The sequence below is a fragment of the Xiphophorus maculatus genome, chromosome 15 (assembly GCF_002775205.1).
Source record: "Xiphophorus maculatus strain JP 163 A chromosome 15, X_maculatus-5.0-male, whole genome shotgun sequence".
Taxonomy (NCBI): Eukaryota; Metazoa; Chordata; class Actinopteri; order Cyprinodontiformes; family Poeciliidae; genus Xiphophorus; species Xiphophorus maculatus.
In genome coordinates, this window is record NC_036457.1 from 5,752,812 (window position 1) to 5,762,128 (window position 9,317).

General features: G+C 34.4%; 1 protein-coding gene across 1 annotated transcript in view; it reads right to left on the reverse strand.

Annotated features, from left to right (window-relative positions):
- Nucleotides 1–9,317, reverse strand: part of aven (apoptosis and caspase activation inhibitor) — a 47,795-nt gene that overhangs the window by 15,957 nt on the left and 22,521 nt on the right. The gene's annotated exons all lie outside the window — the stretch shown is intronic.

Sequence of the window (9,317 nt, forward strand, 5' to 3'; positions counted from 1 at the left end):
TAAAAAGTCGCATTTACTGTCATAAATAAGCGCAAATATTTCCAAATTAGTATCACAAACAATTTGATTTTTATTGCAAAAAATCACAGAATCCTGGAAGGACTGAAAAGATGTTTGATAAAATATCAATGAATTCTCAAAATTAAATATTAACAGTTTGTGAACAGGTTTTATTGATACATTCTGGTACAACCGGCCCTTTCAGAGCATTGATGATCCTGATTTGGGCCAAAACAAAAATGGCTGACACTCCTGCTTTACTTCAACATACAATTTTTAATCTTTCTGGTTTTTGGTTCAATTCTGCCTTCTTAAACTAATGTTCAAACTAGCAGTTTCACCACAAGTTAAAGCAATCAGTTTTACAGTATTATAATCCTGCTAAAAAAAAAATTTTCAAAAAAAGTTAAAAATATTTTTAAAAATGAGTTTTTTTTGTTGTGATGATGAGGATGTCTACTGGTAGAGTTTTGAGGGTTTGGAAATATTTAAATGTTTCCAAAAATGCTCCTTTGATCTGTTTTAAACACAATTAACTAATTTTATTATTTTATTAACTTAAAATATAATCAAATAACCCAATAAATTATATGTACAGGTAATAGATAGAACGGATATGTTGTATCTATTGCCTTGTTGCGTTTTACGTGGGGTTTTAAAAAGTTAATAGAATCTATTTCTATTTTTGATTATTTCTTGTCTGATTATATTTGACATTCAGGCTTTTTAAAAACACTTAAGACACAAAATAAAACCTTCGTATTTATTTTATTACATTAGAGTTTTATAATGTTTTTGTGGTGTGCAATAAATGCCATATCTAGATTGTAACATACTAAAACAGGGGTGGGCAACTCCAGGCCTCGAGGGCCGGTCTCCTGCAACTTTTAGATGCATCTCTACTTCAACACACCTGAGTCAAATAATGAGGTCATTAGCAGGACTCTGGAGAACCTGACTGCACTTAGGAGGTGATTCAGCTGTTGGATTCAAGTGTGTTGGACCAGGGAGACATCTAAGAGTTGCAGGACACCGGCCCTCGAGGACCAGGATTGCCCACCCCTGTACTAAAATAAAACGGCTTTTGACAAAACAGTAGGAGTAGCATAAAATTTAAATAAAGTATTTAACCAAAATATTGTTTTAAAACTCCTGTGAACTTATATAGTTTTGTTAACAATAAAACTGCAATCGATCGTGTTTGAACTAAAGAGTCTGCCGACTAAATGGAAAGCGAATAAATTGTGTAACTGACTCAAGCTCTGTTTCACACATTTTTAAAAACATTTCTGGACAAATCTTGTCTAAAACTTTGCCGGTTAGTCAGCGGAGGCACAGCAGATGCGTGGGCGACGGCTGAATGAAGTCCAGAGCACATTTGTGTTCAGGCCGCTAAAAGAGAAGCCACCATATGCGACCCAGACCACATTTGAACGAGGTCAGCGCCGTCCGCCGGCTCCTCTTCACAATTTAACGAATTAATGCAAATGCTGCATTTGGTTTGACTCATTTGTTTACTTTTTCTTATTGATGACAGTGATATTTGTGAATCTACACCTCAGTGGCATCAGTTAATTCTTCACAAAATACCTAATTCTGTTTTATTTATTCACACCAAGTCGGGTTTTTAGATAATTACATGATGCAGTAAAACAGCCTTGTTACCTAAATCCCAACTTTCTGTGTTAAAAGGTGAATTTGCATTAAAGCCAAACTGCGTCTCACTTTGAAAACACTTCAGTCTCTCACTCTCACATTCCATCTGTTTCCGGCTCCTGCTTCTCTCTGTTTAAAATCTTCCTAATCCTCCTTTTCCTCCCTCGGCGTCTTTGTTCGATCTAACGCAGAAACCTGCTGATGTCTCCCACCTACACTGCCTGTGTCCTCCTGATCTGTGTCCATAGAAATAGCCTTGCATGTCGGACCGACAGAACCATAGCAACAGATGCAAACCAAGACGAGAAAAATGGCTGTCAAATTTCCAAAACACAGGAAAGAGAGTCAACTGAATGCAACATTTAACGTTTTAAGCGCTATAATAAATGCTTTGTTTTTAATATTCAGGTGACTGAATGGATATTTTGGAAGTTTAGACGAGTTTATCAAACACTCATGAACCACTCATTACCTCACAATAACAAAACATCTAAATATATACAACCTGAAATTAAATTATTCGTCTCTTAACTCATTTTCTTTGTTCCTCCTGAAGTGAAAAGGTGGCATTTTTTGCAAATGTGACTGGCCACAATAAAACCATGAACAAGTTGACCTGTGGCGTTTTGAGTTATTTACATGAAACGCACGGAAATCAAAAATGTTTTTTACTACCAAGTGTTGTGTGCATTAACATTTTAGGGCTGTTAGTAATTTTGAAACACAATAAGCACAAACATTTTCTTTCAGACAGAAGATAGCCCAATGCAAATAACTTTATTTTAGGTGTTGAGATGCAGCGTGGGGCGCAGCACTGTCCACACACCGTCACCATCGTATCGCATTCAGCAAAGTCACAGACCTAGATCTGCATGCCTGTGGCATGCTATGCATCGTAATAATGTTCAAAAACAAAAGTTCTGCAAACCTTCAGGTTTTCTTTTTAGTGACCTGGCCTTCAGTTATTTATCAATTATTAGTTTTAAAGACAATCCTTCGGTAAGCTAGCTGTAGCGTAGCACTATGAGCTGACATCATGGCAAATAAACTGTTAACATGCAGTACCTGTCGGCCCACTAGGGGGCGCCCGCGGACCACTAGTGACAAATACTTTTTAAAACCTGAAACCAGGCCTGTTACCATAGCAACTGGTACGATAATTGTCCCAGAAATTACTGCAATGAACAATATTGTCGTTTTGAGTAATAGAATAATTAGGGATGCGTGATACAAAAATCACGCATATTGATTGATACAATATCCTAGAAAGGCGCTTTTAATTGAATATCCTTTCTAGGATATTGTATCAATCAAATCAGCGTAAAGAGCCATTTTAACTCTTGAAATCTCAGTGCTAACAGATTATCATTTTATTTGTTACCTGTTCTCCACTCACATTTTATATTTTGGTTGTTTTGCTCGCCCTCGCTGGCGTCTGCTCTTTTCCTGCTCCACTCAGCGCCGCCGTGTTTTCACTTCCCTGCTGCTCATCTTCACCCCATCTGTGCGCCCGCCGCGCTTAGGCACCAAGGCTCTGCATAAAAATAAGGACTGCTGGATCTGAATGACTTTTTATGAACAGCTTTAATTATAAATCCTAACTTTTCTCTCCGTTTTCAACAAATTAACCTGTTGAAAGCCAAAATCATGTAGATGAGATTTAAGGTGCGTTCAATTTAACTTCTCTTTACCAAATGAGAATTTTCTTTAAAAAATATCTCGTCAAAATTTTGGGAATTTCTGTTGAACATGAACAAAATAGACAAATTACAGGTACATTTTAGGAAATTAGGATTTGTACTCTGACGAGGCTCATTTGTCTGTCTAAAATAAACTTGTGAAATAACATTTAAGAAGTTATTACTTTTCATTAAACCCCTATTTTTGTACAAACGTTTTTTTAACCAGTTGCAGCTGAAACAGTGTTAAAAATCAGCAATGCATAAATAAGATAAAGAAATTATAAAAAAAAGCAGTTAAGAAGATAAAATCAATACCAATAAAAAGCAAAAAAAATAAAATAAAAAATTAAAATCAGGTCTCAGTTGGGTTGAAGGCCAATGAGTTTCCAGTCGGGTTTTAAAAATGGTCAGGTGTAGTATTTTAATCTTAAATGGAACAACATCCTGATAACTGAAATATAGGGTTTAAAAAAGTGTAGTTTATATAATGTGTTTAATTTATTGACTGAGTTAGTGAAATAAAATAACCTTTCAGTATTTTCTAATTTTTTTAGATAATCCTATGCTTAAATTCCAACTACTTATCTGGAAGAAAAAAATAATTTAATTTTGTAACATAAATTAACCAATAACTCCTTAAATTAAGTTACTGTGAAACTTAAACGGCAAACGGCTGAGTTTTAAAAAAAAAAATATTCTTACCAACTAGCCTTCTAAAATCCATGAATTAGGATTATTTTGTTCTGAATATTAAAGTAACATAATATGATAATTCCATTTGATTGATATAAACTGAATTTGTATCCTTTAAATTGAACTTTCTATATTGTTAAGTGATTTCAGATTATATTTGTTGTAATTTGGACCAATATTTAAAAAGACAAAGCGTTTTGCTCCTGAACTTTTCAGCCGTGCCGTAACGAAAATATAACTTTGTGAAGAGGATAAATAGTCCTGACTGAGTTCTAGACTGTGCAGATTCAATATGTGGGTTTGTTGTTTAAATAATTTACACTCTGCACATCCGCTGCTTCACTGAAGTACTAAACCTCTTCAGTCAAGAGCTTCAAAAAGCCGAATTTGGAGAGAAAATGGGATGTTGTTACGGACAGAGAAATCAGGACAGATTCTTTGAGGTTCGTGAAACCTTTGTTTTATTTTACTTTCATGATGCTTATTTCCCTGGCCGTCATGTTTATTTTACCACTTCACAGGAATTGATTCTGCGACTAAAGTTGGAGATAAAAGAAAACCTACGCAACGACATGTTTCTCAAAACAGTGTTGTGTTGAATCTCACACCAATTTTTGGCTCAAACATTAAACTTAAAAATGTACAGAAACTGTATTTTCTAAAGCCAAAGGAGGTCGATTTGTGATAAATAGTGTTTATTTCCATCTCACTCACATTGTGAAAACATGCATACCAGTTGTATATGATGTCTACATCATATACAAGGATCTTTTTCGAGTAGTGTTGAGTAAAACTGTTTTTTAAAGATAATTAAACATATTGGCTTGTTTGGGGGGGAAATTGACAAAAATTAAAATTAGGAATAAAGTGTGTTTAGTTCCAAAATGCAGTGGAAATAGTTTAATAAATGCAATAAAATGCATCCCCAGAACCAGAACCAAACGCGGAACAAACTTCCAGAAAACTACAAACCAGCCGAAACACTGAGCTCCTTTAAATTTAAATTAAAAACCTGTTTAGAGTCCGTTTTGTACCGTAATTAAGGAAAATTTTAATATTTCAATTTGTTTTTATGATTCTGAAATAAGCTACACAATTAACATTTTATTTGATTTTGATTAATATTTTTTAAACAATATATTAAACCAAGTTACTTTAGATCGAGCCTACAAACCCCATCTGTGCAACAGTGATCAACATAAAGGTCTGGAAAAACTAAATGCTCAGTTTCTCTGATTTTACTCTTCATAGGTGTATGTTTGAGTAAAATTAACTTTTTTCTTTTATTCTATGAACTGTTGACAACATGTCTCCGAAATTACAAGCCAAAATTTAGTATTTAGAAAATGAGAAATGGTCAAAATAAAAAAGATGCAGTGCTTTCAGAGTTCAAATAATGCTAAGAAAAGAAGTTCCTATTAATTTAGAAACAAAAACACTAATGTTTTAACTCAGGAAGAGTTCAGGAATCAACATTTGGTGGAATAACCAGGAGGTTTTGGTTCAGTGCTGTGGGCTCCTAATTTTTCCAGAGCTGTTTTTAATGTGTATTTGCTTGATAATTTTGATGTTGGCACTTGACAAAATGTAATGTTTATTGCTTGTTTGATAATTGGTTACTGTATTATGTTTTTATCACAAAAAGAAAGCACTTTGAACTGCCTTGTTGCTGAAAAATAATAAATAAACTTGTGCTAATTTAACTCTTTCATGCATAGCGGTCACTGCAGTGGACAGCTTTCTAAAAGCCATTTTCTTGTGGATTTTTATGTTATAAATGCACACAGACCACTGATACTAGTGCATCATACAATATACTGCCAACTACTGGACATATGCTGTAACCTCAAGACATTTTTTGTTAAATCCAATATGGCAGACAGACAAAAAAGCAGCTCAGGAACATCCAGTCCTTCCTTCTACTGTAGAAACTCTCGAAGGTAAAAAAAAAAAAAAAAAATGTGATATCAAGTAATTTTCCAAACAACTTTGTATTTCTTGAAAATTACAACTGACTGTTTTCCCCCCCAAACATTTTTTTACAATTTTTATGCCTTAATAAAATCAAAAACATTGAGGAAAAATCCTGACATAAAAGACCATAATTCATGCATGAAACAGAGACTGTGAATCTGCTAATATGTCATCCAAAAGATTTTTTATTTATTTATCAGAAACAATCTTAAGCACACCTCGGGTCTCCATGGTTGTGTTGTGTTGTGTACAGCGTTGCTAATACTTTATCCAAACTTTGTCACTGCTCACCGTCACGCAGTGCAAACAGCACAGCGGTTTACTCTGAACGGTTAGGATACTCCCTAAACACACAACCGTCACACATGAACCTGGAGCAGCCGGTAACTGAGCAGAACCAGGAGGTGAAACTTTCCCACTGCTCAGTCTCCAGTAACACTTGTAATGAAATGTTGACATTTCGTGTGACTGGAAGAGGAAAACTCGTCCTCTGCCCCTGCTTTCGCCTCCATTTGTCTGTAGATTAATGGGCCGACATCAGAGAATGATTTCTTCTCTTTTTAAACACAATGTCAGCAAAACCTTGCAAGATACCAGATGAGATCAAGCAAAGCAGCTTTCAAGAAACTAGGAGCAATTGAATGCTATTACAAGCCTGACAAATCAGATTTGATGATCTGAGAAAGAGGAGAGAGGATGGAAATATCTGTAATAACTGCACAGCTTAAATTATTACAACTAAAAACCAGCGATCAGACCCGAAATCTGGGTGTAGAGATGACCCGTACCTTCAGAGCCACATAAACACAGTTACAAAGTCAGCCTTCTATCGCCTGAAGAACATTTACAGGATTAGAGGACTAATGTCTCAGCAAGATCTAGAGCAGGGTCAAACTCATTTTCATTTTGGGCCATATAAAAAAATCTCAATGTTGTTAAAGGGCCGGTTGATAAAAACCCATTGAACTATTAAAATATTAATAAATAGCTTTTTGTTTCAGCATTCAATAAGTGTTTCTTAAAATGTAATATTGAAAATTTTTCCACAGTGATCAAGTCTCTCCAGGATTTTGTGATTTTTTAAAGTGGTTTTTGCATTCAAAATTAAAAATGTTATGGTGCTAATTTATAAATGTTTACAAGGAATTTTTACAATATCAGTTGTAATATGTTAAATGTGACTTTTTATTAATCAGAGTATCGATCACGAACTATAACTTGACATCGAGTAAGTCAGCAGTCACTTAAACCCAATGTTTTTGATACATTTTGAGAAAATACTCCAGTAAAAACGGAAAGAATGTGTGAATCTGTTGATTTTGTGTGAATTTTGCAGGTTTGTGAAAAACTGAAGGAAGTTATTGAAGTTATTGACACATAAAAAGCTCCAGTGGGCCAGATTTGGCCCCTGGGCCTTGAGTTTGACACCTTTAATCTAGAGAAAATTGTCCATGAGTTTATCTTTAGTCGCATCGACTAATTACTCAGACAGCTGCAGCTGATCCAGAACGCTGCTGCTGGAGTTCTGACTAAAGCCAGGAAGTTAGAGCACATCACCCAGTCCTAAAGTCCTTCCACTGGCTCCCTGTTGCTCAGAGGATAGATGTTAAAATACTATTGTTAGTTTATAAATCACTGAACGGCTAAGTAAGAAAAAATCTAATCTTATGAGGTGAAACACTTTGAAATGCCTTGTTACTGAAACGTTGCACAGAAATAAAATTTTATTAGATTTTTGATTTGAAAGGTGAGAAAGAGAGGAGAATGAAGGGAAAGTTACAAACTTCCCTGTAGAGTTGATGTTCCCGCTGAGAGCTGCAGCACCTCCAGCGCGCTCCCTGTCACGCCTTTTTAACCAAACCAATTAGTCCGCCATGACATGGCGCTGAAACCCACTACGCGTCGATAAATCACTGTCGGAGCTAATTGCAATTAAAATCTGGAGCAAACCAGGCGAGGAGATGAAGGAGCGAAGGTCTTTGCTCTTAACTTTTAATGGTGAGGCTGTTTGTGTCAAAGTCATATCAGTGGAGCGCCAATCCACCCGAGGCTCTGCTCTCATTAGGCGTGTGAGGTTTTTTATTTGTTTAGAGGCGAGAGGCTCAACCACTTCCTACTTCAAAATTCATCAATCATAATAAATTTCTGCCATCTTCTCTGCTGGACATTCTTGGTTAAGAGCCAGTCTGGCACTGGTATATTTACATAATTTGATTCTTTGAGTCAAAAAAAACACAACAAAAATCATGAAAGTAAGATGATTTGTCCTGCTGCTAGCTACAGATATTTACAACCTCGATTCCAGTTTCATAAATTTAGAGCTATTTTACTACAATATTTAAGTAGATGAGGCAAAAAATGTAAAAATTAATAAACTGAGTGAAGTATGTATTCCTGTTCAATCCATTCAAATGCAATATTCAACAGATTAGAATATGCGTTTGGAAGAAGCTTACTTATGAGATTAATAGTACTTTTTGAAAAATAAAATTAAAGCGGATAATAAACGTACTTTTAATTAAGCCCATAGTTCTGTATTGAAAATGTTTTTTATTGCTCTGATGTAAAACTTAATTATAAATGTCATAAAATGACAGTCTGTGTGTAATTAATGCGTTAGTACTTTTCAATAATATTAAAATTTATTGAGTAATACTATACATTATAATTTATCCAAGTTCAGTTTGTTAGATAAAATCAGATTTGAAGCGCTCTACAAAAAATTATGGGCAGATATTTAAATAGTTTTTTCTTGACACAATAATCCAACTTCTCTGTCAGTGTTTTATGTTGTTTTACATAATATTTTGCACAACTTTATGTGGACATTATGTGATTACAAATGTTATTTAGTAATACTAGTAATAATTTGTTACTACAAATATCATGCCGTTACTAACAGACCCTGCACGATTGCAGTTTCAACCTTTCTGCAAATTTGTGACATATCTGTGATTTTTTTATTTTATTTGCTCGTAACTTAATTTTTTTATACTGACTGATTTGTAACTATATGAAAAGTGGTACCGACATAGACCCCCAGGATGCTGGATAGGACAAACTGAAAATATTCTTATCGTCATTTTTTTTAAGAAACATATTATGTTAAACTTTAAAAATAATACATATTGAAATATGTGTTTACTTTTATTGATATTTACTACCATTGTATCTCCACTACTTAAAATGCCATTCCCAAAGGAAAAACAGCAATAGGACAACCAACCTACTTACTATTTATCACAAAATTAAACGTAAGCCATAAATTAAAGATTACATAGAGACAATTAAAAATACTCTATAAATAATTAT